General features: G+C 35.3%; 1 long non-coding RNA gene across 1 annotated transcript; it reads left to right on the top strand.

The window, feature by feature from the left end:
- Positions 1 to 1,241: 1,241 nt before the first annotated feature.
- Positions 1,242 to 13,410, top strand: LOC124900129. The gene is made up of 2 exons (XR_007057891.1): positions 1,242 to 3,675; positions 11,553 to 13,410. It is a non-coding gene; the product is annotated as an uncharacterized LOC124900129 (long non-coding RNA).
- The last annotated feature ends 2,128 nt before the right edge of the window (positions 13,411 to 15,538 follow it).

The following is a 15,538-nucleotide window of genomic DNA, read 5'->3' as shown; positions in this document are numbered from 1 at the left end:
TATCTGTAATAAAATTTGAACTTGAGATTTTTTTACTTTTAACCTATTACTTAAATCAATTTTTCTTTTTAAAATTTTTAAATAAAAATTATGATTTAAAATAAATCTTAGATATTTTATGAGATTATAAATCATTTCTTATGGTGAAAAAAAAAAAGACAAAGGACATTCTAATGCACTAAAGTTTCTGTTATACAAGTGCGAGAAAGAATCAGATCACAATAATTATACGCAGCCTCACTTTACATTTAGAAAGATTTATTTTTATGACGTGAACAAGCTAAAAAAGAAAATATATCATATAAATTAAGAAGAAAGATAAGTTTTTATCTATCACTATTTCTTCCACATCTCCTCCAACAAAAGAAAATTATTACTACTACAATTCTAAATTTAACCGCGAACTCAATAATTTTATTGCAAACTCTATATATATTTGTTTGAAACTCAATAAAAATTTGAAATTATAATATAAAGTCCATAAATTAGAAATTTTACATTTCCTATTCTCATGGTCCACGTAGAATGAATTTTAGGCAAATAAGTGAACAATAACCCCCTTGAGTCGCCAATATAATTGTGGTGCAATGGATGGGGCTGCTTCACCTTTAATCAGAGGTCGAGGGATTAACCTTGGGCATGAAAAAAACTTTGTTGGGAGCACTACACACTAAAATGGAGTCCTATCGGACCTAAATTCGAATTAATCGTACTCCAATGCAGGTATCGAACACCGAATAAAAAAAAAAACTAAACTTAAAGAGTCCAAAAAAATCCGTGGGCTTACGTAACCAGCAAACTGACTTGTAAAGAAAAGACAAAGATTCCGCGTGCACAGCTGCCCTGGTTTTTAAACACTACATACTCATTCTTAATTCCTTAAATTTATTATGATATTTTATGTAGATATTTTTATTTCATTTAAATAATTCAATTCCTAATAAAGTACTTATTATACAATTAAACACTTTCAATTCAAATAATGAAAAAGATTTGTCCGTTTTTATTTATGTATTAAATAGTTAAATTAGCCATATAAAGTGTAGTCTTCTTTATTTATACGCATCATCAATTTCAAATAGAAAATATATGGGATTTATGGCTTGTTAAGTTAAACGCATATAATTAAAGAAAGTATTATATTTTATGTGGTTAACTTACTTCATTCTTTTTATTATAGCTACTTCACAAAAGGTTATGTCATATTTATCATAGTATTTTTGTCACGACTTCTTCGTTTATGGTACTTCTTCGTTTATGGTACTTCTATTGCCTAACTACTTTTATCTATGTTTTATCAATTCAAAAGTTTATCGAAAATAACATTTCTACCTTCAACATAAAGCATGGTCTGAGTACACATATCCTTCCCAAAACCCCTTTAGAATTGTTAACTCAAATACCTAATAGACTAAATTAAAATAATTCATTAGAATTTAAGGTGCTCAATCGAAAAAAGAAAGTAAATTTGAATATCTAAATATAATATTCCCATAAGTTTAGGGACTGTAAAAATAATTAATTGCCTTACTTTATTATTATGCAAGTAAAGTAAGTAAATCAAAAACTATGGATCTTTTCCTAAACTATAGGCAAATCCGCCTCTAGTTTTTCATATTTCCAATTCCTTTCTCTTTCTTCCAGATTATTCCACCCTTATATTTAACCTCTCCCTATATATACATACTACACACACAAAATTAACATCTGATTCATCCTCAAATACACCAAACAAAAAATATAACATACTATTTTACTTGTCGTCCTTACTAAAAATGAATGCGGGAGCAACAAAAGGATCCGCATGGATAGTAGCAGCAAGTATAGGAGCAGTAGAAGCATTAAAAGATCAAGGATTTGCTAGATGGAATTATGCATTAAGGTCAATTAATCACTATGCTAAGACTTATTTAATTACTAATAATAATACTTCGAGTTCAGTGAGGAGATTTTCTACAACTCCAACAGGTTCACCAGGGCCAGTGGTGTCTAGTGAGAAGTGGAAGAAGAAAGAAGAGATGGTGAATAAAGTTATTGGTTTGAGTTGTTGGGGTCCAAGTACTGTTAGATTTTAGTGTTGTTTATTTGGTTTAATATATGATTTGTAATTTTGTTTTATGTAGTATATCGAAATATAAAAGTTCGAATGAAAGATTTTGATTTTAGAAATTTATTCGCAATTGATGTTTTCATTACTTTATGTTTGAACTTGGTATCTATATTGATAATCAGTGTCGAAGTCAGAAATTTGACGAAAAACATGTAAATCTTTTACTCAATTATATTAGGGATGTAAGAACATGTAAATCTTTTATTCAATTATATTAGGAGAACATGTAAATCTTTTACTCAATTATATTAGGGGTGTGTAAAATTTTTGGAACTGGCGATTACTTTTGAATTAAAGTAGCGACAAGCCTTATCATTTAACTTTCGTATATCACATAAGTTTCTGGCAAAGAGTGTGCACCTAAATCATACTTTGAATGCGCACTAAAAAAGTGAGTAATCAATTGTAGACACGTAATTTTGTCCCTCCCTGAAAACATTTTTACCATTCTACCCTCGTCTTACTGTGTGCCCTCATCCGTGTGATTATATCTCACAAAAATACAAAAAATAACAAACTAACTACTCAACCAATTAAATCTCAACACCCTCTACCTTATCCTAACCACCTACCTCACCCCCTAACCCACGTTACCCCATCCACTTACCCCCTCTTGGTCGCATTTTTTTTCCCTTCAACTAAGGATATATACACACACTAGATAATAATACAGGGGGATCTTTTTCAGAAGGAGGGCTTTTTCTTCCATAAGAGAGCGTTTTCCAGGGATTTGGAAGAGAGACTCTCAATTGACCATAGCCACGCAGATATCCATTTTTGGCTCCTTATTCACCAATATTCACTTACACGCACACAGAGAGCACACACTCATCCACCATCTTCATCACAGACCTTATATAAATAAACACTCATCCTCACTACTCCACAAAATTCCTACAAAAAGCTTCATTCTTCTACGTATACACAGAAAAATGGAGTAGATCGAGAGAGAAGATTGAGGGGGAGAAACGGGATCCATTTTTTATTTTCTTCTTCGGGGAGATGCACAATCGATCGGAGAGAGCTGGTTGGAGAAACTGAGATGCGGGAGAAAGAGAGAGGAGAGAAACAGCAGTCCCCGTCGCATCACTGTTTCGGCGACCTTCTCTTTACCGGAAAATAGCGAAAACTCTATCGGGTAACCCATTGAAATTGGCGAGAACTCTTCGAAATTAGCAAAATCAGTCCCAAATTGACTGAACCGATTTGTTGCGGTTTGAATCCAGTGAAATTCACTGAAAAACAGCTGGTATCTGTCGGGAAACAAGTAAATCAGTGAGTTCAATCCATCTAACAAGTAAATCAGTGAGTTCAATCCATCTCCATCACCTTAACTGAGAAAAACGGCGAGGGTACTAACGGGTCAGTAGCATCGAGGTTCCGAACGTTCATTTTCTATCTCGGTCTCATTGGTGCAAAATTGTTTTGGGGTTTGCTATATTTTGGGTTGGTCAGTCGAGTTGTGAATTTCCTATTGGTTCGTTGTTGAGGTTCGAATCGAGGTTTTTTGGCACGTGGATTCGTCTTCTCGATTGACTGATATTTGGAATAAAATCATCGTTGAGGTCCATTTCTACTCTTTTCCTTTTTTTATTTCATTGTTGATGGAATATGGTGCATTGAATGAAATCTCGTGTGTTGTTTGATTTGGATTGGTGATAAATTGCTACTTTGATATTGATTTGTTGCTTAATTTCGTTAAAAAGTGATTGTGGATTATTGAAATAAAAATCATGAATTGTGGAAATTTAGCATTAAAAGAAAATTTGAGGCGGAATTGAGAAATTGGTCAAAATGGGAGAATTTAGATTAACTTTGGTTTAGTGTTGTCTCGTTCAATTCGGAATGAGCATAAGTATTATTGGAACGTGATAGAATTATGATATGTTGAAATGGATAGGCAAATGTAGGTTCGGGTAGGCAAATTTAGAACTTGTGTTTTGGTTGAATGTTTGAATGTGCGTGAGAATGTTTCTTTCTAGTTTATCGTATTTGATTCAAGTGTATTCATTTGGCCGGGGGATGCCCCGAGGTTTCATGTATTTGTTCAGCGGGGAATGCCCCGACGTATTATGTTTTCGAAGGAGGTTCGTGATCAAGGCCCGAGGCATCGGGTGAGGCATTCGGACTTAGTCTAGGATTAGTTTAAAATAGGATTTACATTTCCGTATTTTTCTATTTCGGGACTGGACACTATATTTTTTATTCGTTTTATTTTGTTTGTTTGTTTGATTGTTTTATATGTTTTTGTGTGGTTTGTACATTCGTAGTGTCAAATTAGCCAATACACTCTACCAAGCGACCGTGGTCGAACCACAGGATCAAGGGGTGCCTAACACCTTTCCCTCGGTCAACATAATTTCTTAGCCGGAATCTTTGTTCGTAAACCTGTTTAAAGAGTCAAATCATTTTGAAAAGAATCTTTCAAAGGTGACATGGCACACCGAATTATGTCAAGTGGCGACTCTGAGCAAAAAATGTAAACAATCCTTTTTCAAAATTAATTTTCAATCTTTTTGTTACTTTGATAATAAAAAATCCTTTCAAACTTAAAATCAATCCTTTTGGAGTTACAAAAAAGGGGGTGTGACAGCTCCGGCGACTCTGCCAGGGACTTTTTCAGAATTCGAGCTTATTTTTGGAGTTGTATCGGCTTACTTTGACATTATGGGTGTATAAACATTGTTTGTGTTATCATTTGTTGTTTATTTTATCATTGTTGAGTGCTACGTGTTTACCGTTTTTCTCTTGTGTGCAACCACTTTATATCTGGCATCATGTGCATAACCCGAGTCAATTCTTTCTGCAACAAGTCCCAGAGTGCACGTCGTGCGCACGAACTCTAGTTAAGTCACCCTTATTTTAGGAGGGGAAGCCGTTGGATGTATGGAGTAGGTGAAAAGCAAAACAACCACTATTGACCATATGCTCCCCCGAACGGCCTTATTAGTGAACCACAACGTAGGTCAACCTTTAGGTCATATTTATCTGCATCATATTGAGACCTAGCGGGACCCACTTAGTCCTTTGTAGGAGACTCACCTCTGAAGCATACCTACGTGCTAAATGTTGCATTTTGAGGGTAACAGGGCCATTTGATGGACTAATTTGGGGAAAGCATGTGCTAGAATTAAAGAAAGGTGTGTAGGCATGGAAAAATTTAAAAAAAAGGGAAAAAGGAGAAAAGGTGAATCAAAAAAGAGTTTTGTAGTTGTTAGGTTCTTTATGGCTTTTGTTTTCCACGATTCAAAAATTCAAAAAAAAAAGATTTTTTTTTACTTTTTGCACTCATTTTTCAAAAATAATTAAAAAAAACATTAAAAAGATTTTCCTTTTGTTTCATTTAGCAAGAATTCACAATTCGAAAACTCCAAAATAATTTTTTTTAGGAGCTTTTTATAGAAGAAAAATTCAAAAAAAAGGTGGTAGAAGTTTTGTACATTTCATATAACGAAAATACCAAAAAGATTTTCTTTCATAGCTGTTGGTGTCATTTTTTATGTGAAGTGTCAAATTGAAAACTCAAAAAAAAAAATTGTTATGTTATTCATCGTGTGTCGTTGGTCGTGTGTCAAGTCAGGGTGCAATCTGTTATTTAATCATTAATTGTCCAATCTGGATGAACTACGCACCCCTGATTCTCCTCTCTCGGGAGTGATTTGAAAAATCCCCCAAAAGATTTTCTTCACTTTTCCTTTAAAGTTAGTGTTTCCATACATCTTTAAAAGAAAATCACAAAAAAAGATTTTTTGTTAATTGCTTCAAGTCTCATTTTCGTATGAAATTCAAAAATCGAAAACCCAAAAAGATTTTTCTTTGGTAATCATAGGTTTCATTTTGTATAGGGAGTTTAAACCTGAAAAATGCAAAAAGATTTTTGTCAATTCTTTTGACAATTTGTTATTTTTGAAGTTTCTGAAAAATAAAGGAAAGAGAATTAATTGGCCATTGTGACAAGACTTCATGAACTATGCACACCGAATTCTCCTCTTTCGGGGGTGAGATACGTAGGCACCCCTCTTGGGTTCGGTGACCTTTTCAAAAAGAAAAAAAAGGGTTTTAAAAAAAATGTTGAATTCTAACGCATTTGTTATCTCTTGTTCAGTTAGTTTAAGGTGGTTGGTTTGTGGCATTTTGACTGGTCCTCCATATTGGACCAAGTCACAGAGAAAGTTATGGCCAACAAGGATATCGAGTTTGTTGTCACTGATCAGATAGGGAGTTCGGGCAATGAGAATTTAGAAGCTAATGAAGAGATTTGAAAATTAAGGCAACAAATGATAGAAATGCATTGAGTTTGGGCTAATGGGTTACCACCTCCTCCATTTCCCGCTGATAATCTGGAATATCTTTCTAGCTTGCCTCCAGTGTCACATAAACAGTTTCCTATTTTTGTTGACACAGCACAATATGCATCAGGAACTGCTCCGGGGCAACATTATCCAAACACTTCCAATACATTTCCTCACTCCTCAACACAAAGCTACCACATGCTCGGCTCCACCCACTGTTCATGTTTTTGCAGCACCACCCCCACTCGAAGCTCCTACTTTTGAGTTTTATCCACAAGTTGTGCCTCTCCACTCTGCGAGAGAGCCTGTATTGAATATTTTTGTTGATCAACATCATGCTATTGAGCCCACATTTAAGTCAACTAATCCTTATGGCTATACTCACCCGCCTGAATTTCCTCTTAACACTGAGAAGCCTGTTATAACAGAAGAATAAGAGGAAATGACTAGAAAATTAAGAAGTTTGGAACTGGCTATGAAAGACCTCCAGGGACTTGAGGGGTACAAAAGTGTCTCATATAAAGATCTGTGTATGTTTTCAGGGGTTCATCTTCCTTTTGGTTTTAAAATGCCGAAGTTTGAGAAGTATGATGGACATGGCAATCCTGAAAAAATTACTCATGACATATTTTGGTGAGAGTCTTTCAGGCCTAGCCTCAGAATGGTTTGTTGACCAAGACATCGACAAGTGGATTAGTTGGGATGACCTAGCTAATGAATTTGTGCAACAATTCCAATACAATGTGGAGTTGATTCCTGATGAGAAATCCCTAACTAACATGAAGAAAAAGAGTACTGAGACTTTCAGAGAGTATGCGATTAGATGGCGTGAACAAGCTGCTAGGGTGAAATCGTCAATGAAAGAAAGTAAGATAGTGGAGGTACTTTTTCAAGCGCAGGATGAAACATATTATCAACACTTGTTACCTGCATTAGGCAAGCCATTTATTGAGGTCCTCAAAATGGGGAAGATGATAGAAGAGGGAATTAAGACTAGTCACATTGTGAGTTTTACAACATTGAAAGCGACAACTCAAGCAATTCAAAAGAGTTTAGGAAGTGTTGGGGAGACAAAGAATGAGGAAGTTGCATCTTCTATTGTAGTTGGACAGCGGGTACGGTCAAGAAGATCCCGTTGTCGTCACTTTCAGGCTCAAACCCAAGTTCATGCCCAAGCTCTATAGAATCACTCCCAAAATCCATTATACTCTGCTCCTCCACCTCCATATCTAGTATATAAATCACAATCATATGTTCAACCCCCATCTTACCCATAGTGGAACACACCAACTCCTCAGAGTCATCTTCTAACTCTACAAACATACCAAAATCCTTTCAAGCCTGATTTTCGATCCAAGCCAAACAATGAAATAAGGCAGAATTCGAGAGATCGCTTCACACCAATTAGAGATTTGTATACCAGTTTATTTTAGAGATTAGTACAATGAGGCATGATAAATCCTCTTCTTGGGTGCACTCTTAATCGACATTCAAGAAATTTTGATCCTAATGTACGATGCGCGTATCATTCTGATGCTCAGGGTCATAGTATTGAAGATTGTCGAGATTTGAAAAGAGAAATTTAAAAGAAGATTCAAGATAGATCAATTATAGTGCAGAACATTGACAGTGTAGGAAGCTCTAGTCATGCTGGTATGCAAACCAGTGGCTAAGTTGTCAGGCTGAGCAATTGAGAAGTCACCCCCCTCCCTACTAGGAAGAGGTCTGGTAGTTTGTTTTATTTTCTTTTCTGTTTTTTGAATTATTTCAGGGTTGTAGTTCGGGATCTATCTTAGTTTGGCTTTTTTTTGTTTATGTTCAAACCCTTATATCTTTTATTTCAACTAACTGAATTGCCCCTTTTCCTTTGTGTTTTAAATATGTGTTGTTTGTTTGTTTTTTTTATACATTACATTTTATGTTGACTCTAGTGATATGACATGCTTGTGAAATTTTCAGCTAGATCTTAAAGTCTAATTTAATCATGAAACATGGAATCAGAGGGCTAAGTTTAAAAAAACATCTGAGAAAATAGGTAGAGTGCTGAAACATTTGGTGACAAGTTGAAGCCCTTTTTTGAAAATTAAGACAATTATTTTGAGAATCACATGAATAACTTGGTCATCAATTGAAAAACATAGCTCAATTAGGTCAAACAGTGTCTGCTGATCCTATCAAAATGAACAGAAAGAAAATCAACTCCACGAAAGCATGAGTCATTCAATGTGAGGGATGTACAATAAATATAGAGTTGTATATTTGACAAGTATAGAAAAGAGGTGACACACATGCTCGGGGAAAGTTAGTGTTGTAAAACATGTCATAAGTGATGTTGATCGTGCACTTTCACATTGCATGCTAGGTACTAGTATTTTCAAGGATTGATATGATGAATGCATTTTATTCTGCTATCCAAACGTTGTGTCATCCTTTGTTTACCCCATTTGAGCCTTAGTGTTATTTTCTTTCATACCCCTCTTTTGGAATCAAGATAAAGCCAGCAAAGCTCTACAGAAAAGTATCAAGAAAGAGAATAGAGTCAGAAAGTTAAAAAAAAAAAGAGAAAAATGTGTCCAAGAAGGAAGAAAAGAGTGTCGAGAAATTAGAGTCAGAAAAATCACAAAGAAAAACAAGCCAAAAAAAAAAACAAGTCAGAATCAAGCAAAAAAAGAATAAGCTAACAGAACTACGCGTAACCTGATTCTCCACTTTCGGGAGTGAGATACGTAGGATGCCCTACCCGGGGCTCGGTCCAACCAAATAAACAATTTAGAGTCACCCAGTCAGAAGAAACTGGGGCATGAGTTAATCCTCATTGTTTGAGTCGATTCCAAAAGTTGTAAGTCCTATCCCACTTTAAGTGTCGTTTGTTCCCCATGCCATCCTTTCTTTCTAACCCTATCCAAAATCCAAGTTTCAACCAAATAAAGATCTTCAGATCAATCTTTGAGAATGTTAAGACTAAACATGCAATGGATGTGATGACGTATTTTGGGAACTACTTATTTTCCTCAGCAGAATCAGGAGAGAAATAAAAATGAGAGAGTTTTATTGGTGAAAACCCTCATGGGCACCGTAAGATGATGGTAAGTTGAGAGAGATAAAATAAGAGTCTTATCGGTGAAAACCCTTACGGGCACTGTGAGACGACTGTGAGTTGAAAGAAATGAAAATAAGAGAATCTTATTGGTGAAAAACCCTCTCGGATACCATAAGGAAATGGTGAGGTGATAAAAAGAAATGAGAGAGACTTGTTGGCGGAAACCCTTCAAGGCGCCACTAGCCGAATGAGGTCTCAGAATGTAATTGGCCCAAGGAAGCAACTCACTTTCAGGGTCATTAACTCAACAACGATTTGTGAGTATTTTGGATGGAAAGATCAGACAGTTTAATTTGATATGCATGTCATAATCATTAGAGTTGACTATCATTTCCAGATAAACTTTTCTTTCATCTTTTTCAATGGGGACATTCATTGTCATTTCTTTCTTTTCTATAGTTACATTTTTATCTTCTTGAGTCAGTTATCCAAATAAAAGAAAAATTGTTATTATCTTTCTCTTGTCTTTGAGTTAAGTCCATGTCAAAACAAGTAAGAAAGGATCTCAAAACTGGCTACTGGCTTCTTTAATTGCATAAAGCAAAACAAAAGGCCAACACATGAAAGGCACATGATTGTGAGCTGAAATAAGGCATGAAAAATTTTTCTCAACAGACAAGTCGGGAACTCATAGAAATACTAAGGTTTAAAAGGTCTATCTGAGAAGCATGGCAAAGCAGAGATACTGTGTTTGTTTTAGTCACTCTTAATAATCTGAGTTCGAGTTAATGATTTAGCAAGTCAATGATATATGCTAATGGTTGGAAGCAAGGTTAAATGTAATGATGGCAAGAGCGATTGCCGCGAAATCTAAAGCCACAAACCAACCACCGTGTTTTTAAACTTACAAGTTTTCTTTGATGAATCAGGAAATATGTTACCTTTAAATCAAGGACTTCATAGCATAAATATCAAGGGCTACAATGCCTCATTCCTACAAATGCAGGAAACAATATTGATGCACAGGTTTGATAATCAAATCATAGTAAAATTCATCATCCTATATCCCTTGGAGATACACTTTCTTGTCCAGGGATTTCAGTTTTCATTTGCTAGGGGATACACTTCTTAAATTGAACCTTGATTCCTATAAGACGTACCTTTTAGTCGAGTCATTTTCCTTGACCCCTAGAAGACGTACCTTTTAGTCGAGTCATTCCCTTTGACCCCTAGAAGACGTACCTTTTAGTCGAGTCATTTCTCTTGACCCTTAGAAGACGTACCTTTTAATCGAGTCATCCTCTTTGACCCCTAAAAGATGTACCTTTTAGTCGAGTCATTCCCCTTGACCCCTAGAAGACGTACTTTTTAGTCGAGTCATTCCCTTTGACCCCTAGAAGACGTACCTTTTAGTCAAGTCATTCCCTTTGACCCCTAGAAGACGTACCTTTTAGTCGAGTCATTCCCTTTGAACCCTAGAAGATGTACCTTTTAGTTGAGTCATTCCCTTTGATTCGTATAAGAAGTACCTTTTAGTCGAGTTATTTCCTTGACCCCTAGAAGACGTACCTTTTAGTCGAGTCATTCCCTTTGATTCCTATTAGACATACCTTTTAGTCAAGTCATTCCCCTTGACCCCTAGAAGACGTAACTTTTAGTCGAGTCATCTCCTTTGATTCCTATAAGACGTACCTTTTAATTGAGTTATCACCTTTGATTCCTATTAGACTGAGCACCTGAACCTATATTATTAAACAATGTAGAACATAGAGATATATGTGGATCAGTAACCCCTAGAAGACGTACCTTTTAGTCGAGTCATTTCCCTTGATTCCCATAAGACGTACCTTTTAGTCGAGTCATTTCCCTTGATTCCTATAAGACGTACTTTTTAGTCAAGTCATCCGTCTGATTCCTATAAGACGTACCTTTTAGTCGAGTCATTCTCCTTGGTTCCTATAATGATGTGACTGTCACAAAAGTCCTTTAATGATAAACTGGAGCAAAATTTAATTCTTGTGTTTGGAACTTCACTTTTCTGGCAAATGAAATCTCTTTATAATACTCTTTGTTTGGTATAATTTTATTTTAAGTTTTGATGTGATTTCAGGAGCCCGCCTGAAGAACAGGGTGAATAAATAAAAGTCAAGCAAAATGGTGAAAAGTTTAAAGTCAAGTAATAGGACGAATAAATGAAAAGTCAAGCAACATGGTGAAAAGTTGAAAGTCAAGCAACAAGGTAAAGAAATTGAAAGTCAACAGATTAAAAAATAGCAGGTTAGGAATCCGCCTGAAGAATAGGGTGAAGGAATTGAAAAACAAGCAACTAGCGATGAAATTGCAAGTCAGGAGCCCGCCTAAAGAATAGGGTGAAGAAATTGCAAGTCAGGAGCCCGCCTGAAGAATAGGGTGATGAAGTAGCGAGTCAAGAGTCAAGAAAAGCTGCATAGATAGAGCTTTTGTAATTTCTTTTATATTTTTAACTTGTAATTTTTATTTTTGATGTAATGACAGATCCGCGGACCGGAACCTCGATGAGACCTCACTCGACTCTCCAACTCAATTATCCTTCTTCCTTTTGTTTATTTCTTTGAATAATGATCGGGTCAAAATTCTATCTTGTTGTCTACTTCTTTGTATGAAAACACTTTGTGTTTACATGCAAAGAGGGGCATGATGTAGACACGCAATTTTATCCCTCCCTGAAAATATTTTTACCATTTTACCCTCATCTTTCTGCGTGCCCTCACCCGTGTGATTATATCTCACAAAAATATAAAAATAACAAACTAACTACTCAACCAATTAAATCTCAACACCCTCTACCTTATCCTAACCACCTACCTTACCCCCTAACCCACGTTACCCCATCCATTTACCCCCTCTTGGTTACGTTTTTTTTCCTTCGACTAAGGATATATACACACTAGATAATAATACAGGGGGGATCTTTTTCAAAAGGAGGGTTTCTTCTTCCATAAGAGAGCGTTTTCTAGGGATTTAAAAGAGAGACTCTCAATTGACCATAGCCACGCAGACCTTCATTTTTGGCTCCTTATTCACCAATATTCATATACACGCACACAGAGAGCACACACTCATCCACCATCTTCATCACAGACCTTATATAAATTCACACTCATCCTCACTGCTCCACATAATTCCTACAAAAAGCTTCATTCTTCTACGTACACACAAAAAAATAGAGTAGATCGAGAGAGAAGATTGAGGATAAGAAACGGGACCTATTTTTGGTTTTTTTCTTCAGGGAGACGCACAATCGATCGAAGATAGCTGGTTGGAGAAACTGAGATGGGGAGAGAGAGAGATGAGAGAAACAACATTCCCCGTCGCATCACTGTTCCGCGACCTTCTCTTCACCGGAAAATAGCGAAAAATTGGTCGGGTAACCCATTGAAATTGGCGATAACTCATCGAAATTAGCAAAATCAGTCCCAAATCGACTGAACTGATCTGTTGCGGTCTGACTCCAGTGATATTTGCCGAAAAACGGCCGGTATCTGCCAAAAAACAAGTAAATCAGTGAGTTCAATCCATCTCCATCACCTGTAACTGAGAAAAACGGTGAGGGTACTAACGGGTCAGTAGCATCGAGGTTTCGAATGCTCATTTTCTATCTCGGTCTCATATCATTTTCTATCTCGGTCTCATTGGTGCGAAATTGTTTTGGGGTTTGCTATATTTTGGGTTGGTTAATCGAGTTGGTTAATCGAGTTGTGAATTTCCTATTGGTTCGTTGTTGAGGTTCGAATCAAGATTTTTTGACACGCGGATTCATCTTCTCGATTGACTGATATTTGGAATAAAATCATCGTTGAGGTCTATTTCTACTATTTTTCTCTTTTTATTTCATTGTTGATGGAATATGGTGCATTGAATGGAATCTCGTGTGTTGTTTGATTTGGATTGGTGATGAATTGCTACTTTGATATTGATTTGTTGCTTAATTTCGTTAAAAAATGATTGTGGATTATTGAAATAGAAATCATGAATTGTGGAAATTTAACATTAAAAGGGAATTTGAGGCGGAATTGAGAAATTGGTAAAAATGGGTGAATTTAGATTAACTTTGGTTTAGTGTTGTCTCGTTCAATTCGGAATGAGCATAAGTATTGTTGGAACGTAATAGAATTATGATATGTTGAAATAGATAGACAAATGTAGGTTCGGGTAGGAAAATTTAGAACTTGTGTTTTGGTTGAATGTTTGAATGTGCGTGTGAATGTTTCTTTCTAGTTTATCTTATTTGATTCAAGTGTATTCATTTGGCCGGGGAATGCCCCGAGGTTTCATGTATTTGTTCACCGGGGAATGCCCCGACGTATTATATTTTCGAAGGAGGTTCGTGATCAAGGCCCGAGGCATCAAGTGAGGCATTCGAGCTTAGTCTAGGATTAGTTTAGAATAGGATTTACATTTCCGTATTTTTCTATTTCGGGACTGTATAACTCGGACTGGACACTATATTTTTTATTTGCTTTGTTTTGTTTGTTTGTTTGATTTTTTTACATGTTTTTGTGTGATTTGTACATCGTAGTGTCAAATTAGCCGATACACTCTACCTAGTGACCGTGGTCGAATCACAGGATCGAGGGGTGCCTAACACCTTTTCCTCGGTCAACAGAATTCCTTAGCCGGAATATCTGTTCGCAAATCAGTTTAAAGAGTCAAATCGTTTTGAAAAGGATCTTTCAAAGGTGACTTGGCACACCGGATTATGTCAAATGGCGACTCTGAATAAAAAAATGTAAACAATCTTTTTTCGAAATAAATTTTCAATCTTTTTGTCACTTTGATAATAAAAAACCCTTTCAAACTTAAAATCAATTCTTTCGGAGTTAAAAAAAGGGGTGTGACATCAATCAGTTGAGTTATTAAAATTCACTATAATGTGTGTTTTATTATATATACAATTATCATTCAATAGTAGTAGAGTAATATGAACTTTCAATTTAAGTAGTGATAATTAATTAATTGAGTTACTAAGATTTAATTATGTTTTAAGAATTGAGTTACTAAGGTATAATTGTGTTTAAGAAGTTGAATGTCTTAGTTTGGTTTGCCCGACTCACAATTTTTGCACTAATGCTACAGGGCTTTCAAAAAAAGCAGCAAAACAAGAGAGGTTCAGCAGCTTGAAGTTCTGTTTTTAAAGAGAAAAAAATTCACCTTAGCTATGGTTAGGGGTGCCAAATGTTAATCTGAGTCAATTTTAGGGGTTAAAATAAGTTGAATTAATAAATGAGTGAGTTATTGATTTGTCAAAAATTATTTTAATTAAATTGAGTTAAAAAGTGGTTATAACTAAATTTTAATTACTTTATTTGTTATTTTATAATTTTTATTATCTGATATAATTTCTTTTTATGACTATATATAACATCAAATAAAAAAATATCTTTTAAAACTATTTTGATAAAATTTCTTAATTGTTCAATTTGAACTACATATCAATTTAACTTTTGATATGTTGAAGGCATCCTTGGATGATCTTATAGTTTCTACGGAGTGGAGATGGTAGGGTTGGTCCATGATTTTCCCTTTCTATTCTACCACATTTCGCTTAAAAGATTGAAGAAAGATAGTGCATCAAGTTGTTTGCAAGAGCCAACTTGATCCTCTTTTCAGAAATTTCAGATGAGGAAGTCTGAAAGAGTCGTCGATTTTTAATTATCGTTCATGTACGATCCTAATTAACTCCATCATACCTGTTTGATCTTCACAACTCATCTTTATTTCAGTAGAGTCATTTGGTTACATGTTTCGATCCTCTTTTTCCATTTCTTAGAAAAAGTGAACTATAGGATTAGATACAAAATAGGATTTATATAAGTAGAAAAAGTGAACTGTATGATTAGATACAAAATAGGATTTATATAAGTTTGTCTAACTTAATAAACGAGCGAGTCAATATTTAGTTCAAACTTTAAGTGGATTGGACAAATTATGCTTTCATCTATTAATTTTATCATCATTGTCTCGACTACTGAGAGAGTTTCACTAGTACTTTAAAATTTTGGGTGAATTACCAAACTTGAAGTCTTTGTTCGATATTGTTTATTACTCGTTTTCAAT

Source organism: Capsicum annuum, chromosome 7, assembly GCF_002878395.1.
Source record: "Capsicum annuum cultivar UCD-10X-F1 chromosome 7, UCD10Xv1.1, whole genome shotgun sequence".
NCBI lineage: Eukaryota > Viridiplantae > Streptophyta > Magnoliopsida > Solanales > Solanaceae > Capsicum > Capsicum annuum.
The sequence above is the reverse complement of the archived record's forward strand: the minus strand, read 5'-3'. Positions and strand labels throughout refer to the sequence as shown.